The following is a 14247-nucleotide window of genomic DNA, read 5'->3' on the forward strand; positions in this document are numbered from 1 at the left end:
ACCTCTAACTGAATTTAGTTTTGACACTATCTACCTGGAGATAATATCAAATCCCTCGGGTTTAGGGCTTAGTCCTAGGAAACTGCTAACCCACCCTACTTCAGATACCAGTTGCAAGTTCAAGTAGTTACCTGTACGTCTGACCAACTGGCTATATATTGGAGGTTCCAACAACCACTTCCATGGGTTTAATTGGCTATAGTGTCCCAGAGAAGTCAGAGAAGCATTTTACTTCCTAGATCACTAGTTTATCATGAAAGGATATAACTCAGGAGCCGCCAAATGGAAGAGATGCTAGGGTAAGAATATGGGGAGGGTCAGTTTCCATGCTCTCTTTGAAGTGTCCACTCTCCCTGATTCTGGATGTATTCAACTAATGAAGCTCTCCTAAATCATCCTCCTGGGGATTTTATGGAGGCTTCCTTACATAGGCACGATAGATTAAATTGTTGGCCATTGGTGATTGGCCATGGAGTGCTTAATAAAGGCCCAGATTCCAAAGTCCCACCCCCACCTTTTTAGGTAATTTGCTATTTTTTGGTAAGATACCCAAAACCAGTACCAGCATTCCAATCTGCAAAGGACGCATGAGCCCCCTTTTCTTTATCATAAAGTTTAGGTTAGTTTGGTACTCAACCTCAGGGTCCCTCCCCTGCTCTAGAAATCAGAGGGTGGAACTGAGAGTTTCAACCCCCTAAATGCAGGGTTGGTTCCCCTGGCAACAGGCTTCCATCTTCAGGTGCATTTTGAAAGTCAAGTCACTAACATAACAAGACAACGTTAACACACTCAGCCCTTGGGAAATTGCAAGAGTTTTGGGAGTTCTGTGTAAGAAATGGAGACAAAGACCAAATATATATTTGTTATAAACCACAACATCACAGATAGTATGCAATGAATATCTGGACCAGGTCTGTAGCTTTACCAAATGATCAGGACAGAACCTTTCCCTTATCCTCTTGCTGTACAAAGTCAAAAGGTTTAGTGGTGGGGAAAGAAGAGAAAAAAAGATGTGAGAGAGAGTGAGAGAGAAAAGTGCCACTAGGGCATAAGGAGGAAAAGAAAATAAACAACAAAAATGCAAGTAAAAGTTACCAAGAGTGTCCAAGATATAGGAGCAAATAAGACTCTAAACGATGGTTCCACATTTCAGAGAGAATCATAAACTTATCCGCAACAATTGCAATTAAATGAGGTGTATCTTGGGCAGCTGTCTTGATGCATTAGGCAGCCAGGTGGAAAAGTGAAAAATGCAGATTTCCTTCCCATTTAAAGAACCACTAGCCTAAAGGGTTGGTGTCTTAAGGGTCTCAAATCAATTTAGCTGAAGTATTGTATAAAAAATGTTCCTCACATCATGGGTGGCCCAGGATGGATTAGTCTGATCTGTTTTTACACATTATAATTACCTAACAGTTTTGTGCATTGCATGTACTCCTTAATCATAAAAGCCACCAACCAAGCAGGCAAATAGATTTAATTTCTCTATGCCCCTTCTTTATTTCTTGGGTTAATTCCTTAGAGTACTCAGCTGTTCTAGTTCTTACCACCAAGCCTCACCAAACTGTTTTTATCTCTGAGGCTTAGAAGAAACAACTGCTTCTAGAGGCTAGAAGATTATGAAAATCTATGCAAATTCACAGAAGAATAGAAGGGAAAGGAGAAAAGACAATTCTCCCAAAAGGTCAGTCCATTTCATTTTCCTCTGTGTCTTCCTGCTGCATGTAGGTTGTCGAAAGCTCTTAGGTTTAAAAGCTGTGACCAATCAGCTTGCTCACTGCCTCTCTGTTTTATCTCTTTTAGATAATCATGTGATAGAGGGCAAAGTATATTGAAATGTTACTTTTCTGACATTTTCCCAAATTACAGTTAAGATTTTTTACATTCCCATCATATCCATCTATAAAAAAAGCATTATCAGGGGAACTTATTAAAAAATATGGATTCCTGGGTCTCCTTAGACTTACAATGGCAGAGTCTCAGAGGGCTGTATCCTAAGAATGTGCGTGTGTTTATTTTTTTTATTTATTTATGAGAGAGAGAGTAGAGGGAGGGGCAGAGGGAGAGAATCATCAAGGACACACCCTGCTGAGCACAGAGCCTGATCTTACGACACATGAGACCTCATGAACCCTGAAGCACCCAGGGATCACCCTATGAATGTATATATTTAAAGTTTAGTGGTAGATTCTGATACATAGACATGTGACAATTACTAATAGAGAGCTGCCCTTTGTTTAGAACATGTAGTAAGGGAAAATTGGACATCCACTTGCAGAAGAATGCAACTAGACCACTCTCTTGCACCATACACAAAGATAAACTCAAAATGGATGAAAGATCTAAATGTGAGACAAGATTCCATCAAAATCCTAGAGGAGAACACAGGCAACACCCTTTTTGAACTCAGCCACAGTAATTTCTTGCAAGATACATCCACGAAGGGAAAAGAAACAAAAGCAAAAATGAACTATTGGGACTTCATCAAGATAAGAAGCTTTTGCACAGCAAAGGATACAGTCAACAAAGCTAAAAGACAACCTACAGAATGGGAGAAGATATTTGCAAATGACGTGTCAGATAAAGGGCTAGTTTCCAAGATCTATAAAGAACTTCTTAAACTCAACACCAAAGAAACAAACAATCCAATCATGAAATGGGCAAAAGACATGAAGAGAAATCTCACAGAGGAAGACATAGACATGGCCAACACATATGTGAGAAAATGCTCTGCATCACTCGCCATCAGGGAAATACAAATCAAAACCACAATGAGATCCCACCTCACACCAGTGAGAAGGGAGATAATTAACAAGGCAGGAAACCACAAATGTTGGAGAGGATGCGGAGAAAAGGGAAACCTCTTGCACTGTTGGTGGGAATGTGAAATGGTGCAGCTGCTCTGGAAAACTGTGTGGAGGTTCCTCAAAGAGTTAAAAATAGACCTGCCCTACGACCCAGCAATTGCACTGTTGGGGATTTACCCCAAAGATACAGATGCAATTAAACGCCGGGACACCTGCACCCCGATGTTTCTAGCAGCAATGTCCACAATAGCCACACTGTGGAAGGAGCCTCGGGGTCCATCGAAAGATGGATAAAGAAGATGTGGTCTAAGTATACAATGGAATATTCCTCAGCCATTAGAAATGACAAATACCCACCATTTGCTTCAACGTGGATGGAGCTGGAGGGTATTGTGCTGAGTGAAATAAGTCAATCGGAGAAGGACAAACATTATATGGTCTCATTCATTTTGGGAATATAAATAATAGTGAAAGGGAATAGAAGGGAAGGGAGAATAAATGTGTGGGAAATATCAGAAAGGGAGACAGAACATAAAGACTCCTAACTCTGGGAAACGAACTGGGGGTGGTGGAAGGGGAAGAGGGCGGAGGGGGGTAACTGGGTGGCGGGCACTCAGGGAGGCACTTGATGGGATGAGCACTGGGTGTTATTCTGTATGTTGGTAAATTGAACACCAATAAAAAATAAATTTATTATTAAAAAAAAGAACATGTAGTGAGCTTCTACTAATGGGATTGGAGTAATCAGTAGCACTATGGAGCAGAGATAAAGGACTTCTGTGTTTTGTAGGTCATTGCTGCTGAGAGCTCTGGAGGGAAGTCTCTGTTTTAGGCATCCATGCTAAATAAAATGATTCCAATTCGATGTGGGGTAAAGAGAAGGGTAGAAAATTGTTTCAACTTTAATAGGGTACCTTAACAGTTTCATGCTTTGCTTGATTGCCAGTAGTACCTTCACTTGTTCGAAAGGTTGCACTAAAGCCACCTGAAGGGTGACCTGAGAAAAGCTTACAGCATCTTTTTTCATGCCATTCAGGGAAGAAGGAAATGGAGGTTTCTCTGGGCATGGAACTGAGTGATATTTAGCAGACCTGAATATAAGGAACAATTATGACAATGGTGGTAAATCATCATGGATGGTTTGAGGAAGGCCAGTGGCATTTTTGCTTACCTTTTCCCACAGCAGAACAACGAGAGGGCACTCATTCAATTGGGGAAATCAAAAAGTAGCACATGGAAAACAAATGAAAGGAAACTTCACAGCCTATAATGAACTCTAGACACTGTGGCTGCAGATTGCCAAGGAAGATTATTGAAGCAATTATACATTTGTGTGTGAACAATGATAGCATTTTTCCTAAATAGGTAGAAAAGTATATCCTGTACTTTGGGCTAAAGTTATTTTATCCTGGTATCCCTGGGTGGCGCAGCGGTTTAGCGCCTGCCTTTGGCCCAGGGCTGATCCTGGAGTTCCGGGATCGAGTCCCACATCAGGCTCCTTGCGTGGAGCCTTCTTCTCCCTCTGCCTGTGTCTCTGCCTCTCTCTCTCTCTCTCTCTCTCATGAATAAATAAAAATCTTTAAGAAAAATAAAGTTATTTTATCTTTCATTAGGAGGTATCCGTCTTTCCACTGGGGCAGGTGGGTGGGGAGGAGCCAATCTTCAACTGGATGCAAAAAGTGCTATTTCTTACTTAAACAAATATAGAATGCTCTTGCCCAGACTCATTAAATCATTGAGAAGAGTGGGGTTGTGTTGGGGTCTCTGAGAGCAGACACAATCACATTTGGAGATTGGTTGGAAAGGACACATGGATTTAGCATATTGTCATACTCATGCTAAGATATATAACAGTGTAGTAGTAAGGATATGCATCTATTTCATAAAGGGGAAAAAAAAAAAACAGGCAAAGTCTGGAAAACTTCATGTGCAGGCTTTCTTACGCTCTTTTCTTCCCAGCAAGGGTCACAAAAGCATACTCTTTCCCAGCAGTGAAAAAACAGCAACATGTGTATTATGGTTTTGCCTAGGAAATCCCATTAGAGAATAAGCACCTAAGTTTTTTTTTTTTTTTTAAACTGGGGGCTGGTCACATAAGCACCATCTGCTTTGCATGTACTAAAATTCCAGACTCCCAGAAATAAAGCAAGTGTTCATCAAAAACCATATTGTTTCCACAAACAGCATGGCATATGATCCACTTTTATCAGTTAGCTCTTGACCAGGAAAACACCAAAAGGCAAGTTCTCAGGTCCAGCCAAGTGCCAAACTTACAAGCAGGACTTTCTAAGAATAGAAATCTGAGGGCAGCCTGGGTGGCTCAGTGGTTTAGCACCGCTTGCAGCCCAGGGTGTGATCCTGGAGACCCGGGATCAAGTCCCACGTTGAACTTCCTGCATGGAGCCTGCTTCTCCCTCTGCCTGTGTCTCTGCCTCTGTGTGTGTGTGTCTCATGAATAAATAAATAAAATCTTAAAAAAAATAAATCTCAGACACCTATGGCAGGAGACTCCTTTTGGAAGAGTCAGATGACAAAGGAAGTGGAGGTGAGATTGAATTATAAGGACTTTCAGATCTGAAATCAGTGTCAATTATTGTAGATTCCACAACACCAAAATGAACAACAGAACAATCAAGACAGCAAATTACTTGATTGTTTTAAGGAAGGCATGCTAAATACATGATCATCCATTTCCATAATACTTTGTTTTCTTATCTTGCCTTTTATCAGTTGGCCTGTTCACTTCCCCCTATCAAACATTTGTCATCTGGGTCCAACATTAATTACTCTAAAAAATCAGAGCAATTTAGGGACTCGGGACACCTGGAGCTAATATGTGTTCACTTATTTGGTGTTTCCTTATATTAAGACTGATATACCTCTTCAGAAAGGTGACCTTTGAAATTGCTTAATATACTACCATGAGCACAGATTGTAAATGATTCATGAACTTCCAGTTACTAAGTGGATCCCAAATCTCCAGGTCTGAGCACTGAATTAGACTATTGGCTTTACCTCAAAGTTGCAGAATGAATGAATGCAGGGGACTTAGGGATGGAGGTCATAAAGCATTTACCACTAAACATAATTTGAATTGTTGCTTTACACATCGAGGGATAAAAGCTCACTAAACACATTTTTTAAAAATAATTACCTCTCAATGTAAACAATTACATCTAGATAAAAACATATTTATCTGTGTGAAATCTGGAACACAGTTTATAGTGCCTTAGTAACTTGTATCACGTCTTAAACATAGTTATAGCCCATTGGAAATAGTTTATTTTAAATAAATGCAAATTTTTAATTTTTTTTTCTATTTTTCACACTTTCAATTCTAATTTAGGATCTGGATGCCTCAAGCCTGGACTATTTCAAAAGCTAACTTTATACTCTTCCTATCTCTAAGATCTACCCTTTCAATATATATCATTGCCAAGTGAATCTTCCCAAACATTCTGCTAATGTTATTCCTTGCCCCAAAATCTTTGTTAGATTTATTTCAGCTTGAGAATAAATTTCTGAAACCACCACCACCACTTTCTAATTTGGTCCAAATTTAGCTCTCTAACTTAAGAACTAATCAATTGTTCATGACATTGAATTGTGGAATTGTGACAACCATGTTGGAATTGTGGAGTTCGTTCTATTGGGCCTCCAAGCAAGAGGAAGACAACTAGACTACCTTCCTCTCATCTCTACCCATTAAAATCTTACACATTCTAGATGCTCAAACAGTTGAAATCTTTCATATTAGATACCCATGTTCCCCATCGTGATGGTTAATTTTTATATCATATTGATTTGGCTAAGGGATGCCCAAATAGTTGGCAACACATCATTTCTGTGTGTGTCTATGACGGAAAAGATTAGCATTTCTGTTTCTGGAAAAGATTAGCATTGATTCAATAGATTGATTAATGATCCACCCTTACCAATATGGGTGGGAACCCTCCTCTTTGATTTGAAAGCCCAAATGGATTGAAAAGGTCAAAGAAGGGCAAATTTTCTGTTCCTTCTTGATCTGGGACATCCACCTTTTCCTGTTCTTGGGCAGCAGAGCTTCTGGTTCTTGGACTCTGCACCTTACACTAGCAGCCTCCTAGTTCTCAGGTCTTTGAACTCAGACTGAATTTTACCACCAGCCTTCCTGGTTCTCCAGTTTGCTCATGCCAGTATGAGGCATTCTGGCCTCTCAAATCACATGAACCAATATCTATAATAAATTGCCTTTTATGTATAGGTATCCCCACTTCCTGAGAATTCACATTATACTACTTTCCTTTGATACGAAACCTACATTAGAATGGTAACAGCTTCTTTCCTAAAAGCAAAAATCCTCTTTGGATTTTTTTTTCAGTGAGTGAGAACAGGCACAAAGGTAGCCATTCTAGAAAATTTTGCCACGTGTTTCTTTCTCTGTTTTCAAGTAATCCATTCTAATCTCACCTCCCTATGCTTTTCAACCCCTTCCTTCTTCATATTCTGCAAAGGCTGTTTCAGAGTCTCCACATCATTTACTGTATAAGCCAACATTCCCACAGCACATTAGGATAGGCTCCAGGCGTCTTTGCTATGACAGTAAATCTGGATCATGGAAGAATCCTCTCATGTTACACTCTTCCCTCTTCGCCCACATGTGTCCCTCTGGCTCCTTCCTGTATATATAAGCCAGGTCCTGCAGTTCTTTTGGGGAGCATGCAATTTTTGCTCCAAGTAGGGACTATAATTTCCTGTTCAGATCATGTTGAAATCTGTCCACGATTATTGAGCTGAGGGCCTTAAGTAGTGTCACAGTAGAATAAACATCATCTTGAAAGCAGGATGCTTCAGGTGTGGTCTTTTGCAAGCCATCCAGATGAACTATGGCTGCTTTCTGCTGGCAAGAAGATGAAGGCTGCTTCGGCCAATTCCCTGTGTTCAGAACAATCTAGGATTCAAGATTCTCAGGTTTGTCACTCCAATGTCCTCAACTCAGACTTCAGCTACTGTGACCTACTGTGAGAACTCTAATTTTAACATAGAGGCCTGTTAAGATTATATGCTTAGTCTTTTTGGGACACTGCCACCTTTACCATGACATCCTGGGCATGAATTTCAGCCCCATCTGCCCTCTTTCTGTAGAAGGTAAGGATGTCTTTAAACACCACTGTGGACACCTTCTGCCATTCACAGCTTACTTTTTCTCTTAAGATTTCCAAAGCAATTGATTTGGAATAAAGTCAGTGCTCTTCGCAATCCTTTTAATTATTGGTGTTTTCACAGTGTTTACATACCCAGATTACTATATAAGCTAGTCCTTCACCTTCCAGTAGAAGAGCATCCCAATCCATCACAGGTAAGAGTCTTAGTAATCTGGCTTGCAGCACATCAGAAGCTGTTATACTTAAATACCAACACCAGTGATGTGTTTGTTGCTGTTTGAACAGTAAGTGATTTCTTTCCCAAATCCTATGGCTAAAAAGAATCTAACTTATGAGATTTAAAAGAATATAGGAGATATTTTGCATAATCCTGAATCATTTAATATTTTCTATAAATGTCATTATTCTGTCTTTTTTTTTTTTTGGCATAGTAGATGCTTTATAAAAAAATTATATTAAATCAGTATGGTCTTAAGCTTCCTTGTTTGCTGCCTACTCTGAATGTTCTGGGAAAGGAAAACACAATGATCTAAGTGAAAAATAATGTGCAAAATAAATATAAATAAAATATTCACAAATCCCCATTTTAGAGGATATAAATATAACTCCTCTCTTCACTGTCAGTTCTAAAGTAGAATTGTTTTCCATAGATGTCTATTTTAGATATAGGTAAGATTTTCTGAAACAAATCTGAGATAGATATATTTGTAGGGCGGGGGCGCAGGGAATCCCTGGGTGGCTCAGCGGTTTGGCGCCTGCCTTTGGCTCAGGGCGTAATCCTAGAGTCCCGGGATTGAGTCCCACATAAGGCTCCCAGATGGAGCCTACTTCTCCCTCTGCCTGTGTCTCTGCCTCTCTGTGTGTGTGTGCCTGTCTTTCAAGAATAAATAAATAAAATCTTAAAAAAAAAAAGATATATTTGTAGAAAAACAATTTTCCCTGTTCTCCATTATTCCACTGGGGTCCATGAAAATGAAGCTCTTCTGTATAGGAGGTATTGTAAATCTTATTTCTTGCTCATCAATAACTCATTTCTGCCCAGGAGAGGAGGAATAACTTGGGTGGTAAGTAGGATAGGGAGAAGGAGTCAGAGAAATGGTGGCATATACCTCCTTGCCTCTCTCTTCTGGATCAGCCTGCTTATAACATGAAGCATACTCTCTTCCTCAAAGTTAGTAGTCACCTTTGAGGTGTTGGAATAGTGCTGATGGGTGAAGCCTGAGGTTGGGGAGTTAATGCAGTTACCCACCTATTGAGTTTGTGACTGAGTGGCTGAAGGCAGTCACCTCTATAAAACCAACTATATCTCCCTTTGAGTTGATTCTAATATTTAGACTAGTGTGTCTAAGCAAATCGAGAATCCACATTTGAGACTCTCTCTATATTATTTATTTATAAAGCATGTTTATAGAAGTGCTTTTAACTATGCTCCCATTTTTCAGAGTCTAAGCAGTCTTTCCTCTCTGAGCTCATCAGATCTGCATAATGATATTATGGAAATCTAATTATTTCCAAAGTTTTGGCTAGTAAAATCAACTTCTTATGACAAATATAGCTTACTAATTCAGGTGAATGTATAGTTTTTTTCATATATATTTTAAGAGACCTTTTATAACAATTTTAAATCTTAAGTTTATAAGTCACTTGATGTGGTTTCAGTTGTCCTTGTCTATTCAAACAAACTAACATTTTTGTGTTTCTCAGCTAGTGGTCAGAGAGAAATGTAATTTGTTTGCAAAATATAAAATAAATTTAAATTTATCTGAAATTCTCTGGAAATGGATTTGGAAATATATGCCAACCTTCTGTTCAACCTAACAAAATATGAAAACAACTCAGATAATCTTCTATTCTTTCATGTTTCATTAACAGTTTTCACGAATGATTTCAGTTAGATTTTTCTGTCCAGAGAGGAATTTTTAAAATATAGAGCTCATGAGGCACCTGGGTGGCTCAGTTGGTTGAATGTCTCACTCTTGATTCTGGCCCTGGTCATGATCTCAGGGTTGTGAGATCAAGCCCTGTGTGGGACTCCAGCTCTGCCGGAAGTCTGCTGGAGATGCTCTCCCTCTCCTCTCCCCCACTGATGGTTTTTCTCTCCTCTCCTCTTCTCTCCTCTCCTCCCCTCTCCTCTCCTCTCCTCTCCTCTCCTCTCCTCTCCTCTCCTCTCCTCTCCTCTCCTCTCCTCCTCTCCTCTCCTCTCCTCTCCTCTCCTCTCCTCTCCTCTCCTCTCCTCTCCTCTCCTCTCCTTTCCTCTCCTCTCCTCTCTTCCCCTCTTCTCTTCTCTCTCTCTCTCAATAAAAAATCTTTAAAATATAGAGCTCAACAATTCCCATTTTTATAGGGGCAGTCTGATTTTACTTGCCTTTTTAAATGGCATTCTCCAATACAGCTTTTCTAGAAGTAAAGACAATTTCATAAATAGTAAAATCTCTTAAGGAATGGAGATATGATTGGCAACTTAGAGACACCTCTGTTAATATATTCTTCATAATAATGGCAAAGTAGAAAATTCTCTAATTAAAGTAATCTTGGCTATTGAGGTAAGATAGTTGCATAGGGCTTGAAGGATATTTTAGTCTTTTGTGGCATATTTGAAAATGTGAATGTTTCTCTGCCATGTTCTCTTTTTTGTTCTTTCCCAGGATATCCCTTCTAGAGAGATAACGAGGTCCTGATTCATAATGCTTTGTCCTAGTGATTATTTATTCCTTTCTTCCTGAAGATTAGAAAAGCTAGTAGAACAGACTGAAGGATTGCTGATAGGTGTCACTCTAGACACCATAGTTTAGAAGGCAAATATCTTACTGTTATAAATTTAAGCTTGTAAAATAAATATTAGATTTCCTGCCATTTATATGCCTGCAAAAATGTAAACTGAATTTTTTTCTTTTTAATAGCAGACTCCTATCTCAAAGATATCAATGCATTCGTTGGTGAATTCAAGGAGACTTAGAAGTGTTTAAGCTGGCTATCCCAAATGCATTTTTTCTTTATCGAAGAATACTGCATATGTAATAAAAGGCACAGATCTTAGGTATTTAGTTTAAGTTGTGACAAATGTATGCATCCTTGTTACCATCACCCAAATCAAAATACGGTAAAAATCCATCAAACCCAAAAGTTCCATGCAAGTTTTCAGTTAACGGCTACCCCTACCACTTCCGTGACAACCACGTTCTGATTTCTATCATAATTAAGTGCTCTGGCTCTTCTTAAACTTCCTTTAGATGGAAACTTAGCATGCCGACTCTCGTGCCTAGCTTCACTCCCTCAACAAATTGTCATAGTAGATTCATGCATGTGGTTGCAGGAATCATTAGTTCATTTTATTGCCGAGTTGTAACCAGTTACGTATCACCGTTGTTTATGCTCACTGATAGGCATTTGGGTTGTTTGCAGCTTTTGGTTATTTCAAAAGTGGTTTGTTTGTTTGTTTGTTTGATTATTTGAACATTCTTGTGAAAGTCTTGGTTTGGACATGCCTGGGAGTAGACTGGCTGGGCCAGAGGATAGACCTATTCAGGTATGTAGGCTGCCAGGTTTTTTTTAACAAAAATGTTTATATCCTTTTACAGTCTCACTGACAACATATGAAAATTCTAGTTGCTCCACACCCTTGTCAATGTTTGGCATTGATTATCATTTTGAATTTTAGTCATTCTAGGAAGAATAGAGTAGTATCTTGTTGTGATAGTGATTAGCATTTCCTGGTTGACTGGTCTTTTTAATGTGCTGATTGACCATTTGTATACCCGCTTTTGTTAAGTTTTTGTTCAAATGTTTTTTTTTTTCTCATTAGAAAAATTGGTTTGTTTGTATTCTTATTACTGAATTGTAATAGTCCATCTATTTTAGATACATGTGCTTTGTCATATATGTTTATTATGAATATTTTTGCTTGCCTTTGCTTTGCCCACAGGATGTGGCTTGCCTTTTTGTTTTTTTAATGGTGTCTTTTGATAAACATAAGTTTATAAGAAGAAGTCTGAGTGCAATTTATAATTTATCATACTTTTCCATTGTTGAAAGAAGCTGAATAGCGTGTTTTTTCAATATAGACCAACTTAAAATGTTTCGAAAACATGTTCAATGAGTTAATAGCCTTCTTAATGATCTTTTCAAATGTCATAAAAGAGTCATTAGAGCTATCATACTTATAGTCTTCAAGAATACATATGGAAGAGAGATAGAAAACACACATGTGCAGCCTTTTTAGGTTTCTGGATGTTTCTAAATGGAGGATCTGGGATGGTTGTATTAATAGCAATAAAATGGAACTTGAGGGGCAAGTTTGGATGGAGAGAGGCTGTTGCAGGTTTTAGAGCCTGTGGCCAAATTGTGATAAGGTAAACGCCTTTTCTAAAGCAGCAGCCAGGAATCACGTGCTCTATGCTTGAGAACATCAGGTGCTTGCTCTCAGTACTGTGGCTAAGAGACACAAGCAGAATTAAATTTCTCATGAAGCCAGTGGAGTTTAAACATCAGTCTTTGACTGCATGGATCATTTTCAAGACCCTGGGTGGGGTACTGGCCACATATTTACATAATCATATACTTATTTTATAAAATCTTCAAAGATAAGATATTTTAACCATAATAGGTTAAGACCACTGTCATTCTCCTCTCTGATTCCCCTCTTTTCTCTCACCAGTTGGTTCTGGAGTTTTCATGAGTCCTTTGGAGATCTAGTTAAGCAAGGAAAGTTAAGATGAAGACACAATTAGTTTTAGTTTAGTGGGATACATCTATGAGGGTTGTAGTCACCTATGCTTCATTATGTTGTTGATAATTATATTGTGCTAGATTACATTGTTGCCTTGATGTAAGAATGGCTTTCAGAAATACTCCTACCATCCATTATACCAGTTCCTGTGGTGTGACATAAGAGTGCACCAGAGGCCAGAGGTTATACAGTCACTGAGGATGTGGGTTTTTTGTTGTTGTTGTTTGTTTTTTTGTTTTTTTCAGATCAAGCCCTATAAGCATATACATAGTGGAAGAGAAACAAGATTTGAAATGTGTAGACCAGAAACTAGTCTGGGGAACATTCTTTTAATCTATAGACATAATAAAGTGTAAGTGATAGATTGACCTTTCATTGACAATCGAAACAAAAGTTCATACTCATGGGACATATGCAACAAGGTACACAACATGTAATTAGAAGCACAACTTGTTTTATTACTTTTTGTTATAATCACATGAAATATAACCAACAGTTGTGTCTGTAAGGCATGAAACTACATAAATACTATATAAGTAAGTATGTTTGTATGTATTCACAAGTTTTGTGCATCCCAACGCCTGAGATCTTCACTAAGCATATGTGACATATCTTATCCTGAAGAGAATTCTGGTAGATTAGGCAAAAAAGTACACAACATCACTAGCAACCAAGAGAAAGATCTAGAAACATAAGTATGCCTTTACAAAAACATCCATATATGCATCAGTAAATTAATATATGTAGCATAAGAATTATTTAATTATGCAATTATATGTTTTGTTACTACATAATGACAATTGCATTGCTTTTGTATGTACCTTATTTTCAAATTGAAAAAAAAGTTATAATAACTAAATGAATGAATAGGCTCTCAAACTACTTGATAATCTAGTTAATGAAGAAGAGTGGATCATATAAATGCATTGGGACAAGGTTTACATTTCTTGCGAATTTAGAGCAAATTACAGAGAGATGAAGATGAAAGAAAATTTATAATGTATTATGACAGCAATGATGTCATTAACAAACTGGTTAATGAGTATGATTATTTTAAAGATTATTTAATTTTAGTCATTCATAAGAACATTTGAAGTGACCTGAAATGTTTTAGGTCATGTATGGAGTAGTTTAATAAGAATCTTAAAAATAGGCATGAGTTTTGAAACTAAAAACACCTTTTTCAACCTATAACAATAAAAAATGTTTTGATAAATCATGATAAAGGCTAAATTATCTTTCTATTCTTCCTAGAGAAATGGTATTGTACAATCCTGACCATATGAGAAGAGAAAATCAAAGACAATGCAATAAAAAGGTAGTGGGAAATTATCACATATGTATCAGACAATTAATGAAAATAAGTTGAACAGATTTTATTGTGTGTGGTATTTGTCAGCCTACATGTGTGCGTGTGTGTGTGTACATATGTATAATTTGGCCATTAAAAAGAAGGAAATCCTGCTATATGTAGCAAAGGATGGACATTGAGGACATTATGATAAGTGACATGAGTCAGAAGGATGCAAATACCATATGATCTCACTGACATTGTAGAATCTAAAAATGC

The sequence above is a fragment of the Canis lupus genome, chromosome 28 (genome assembly GCF_011100685.1).
Source record: "Canis lupus familiaris isolate Mischka breed German Shepherd chromosome 28, alternate assembly UU_Cfam_GSD_1.0, whole genome shotgun sequence".
Classification (NCBI taxonomy): domain Eukaryota; kingdom Metazoa; phylum Chordata; class Mammalia; order Carnivora; family Canidae; genus Canis; species Canis lupus.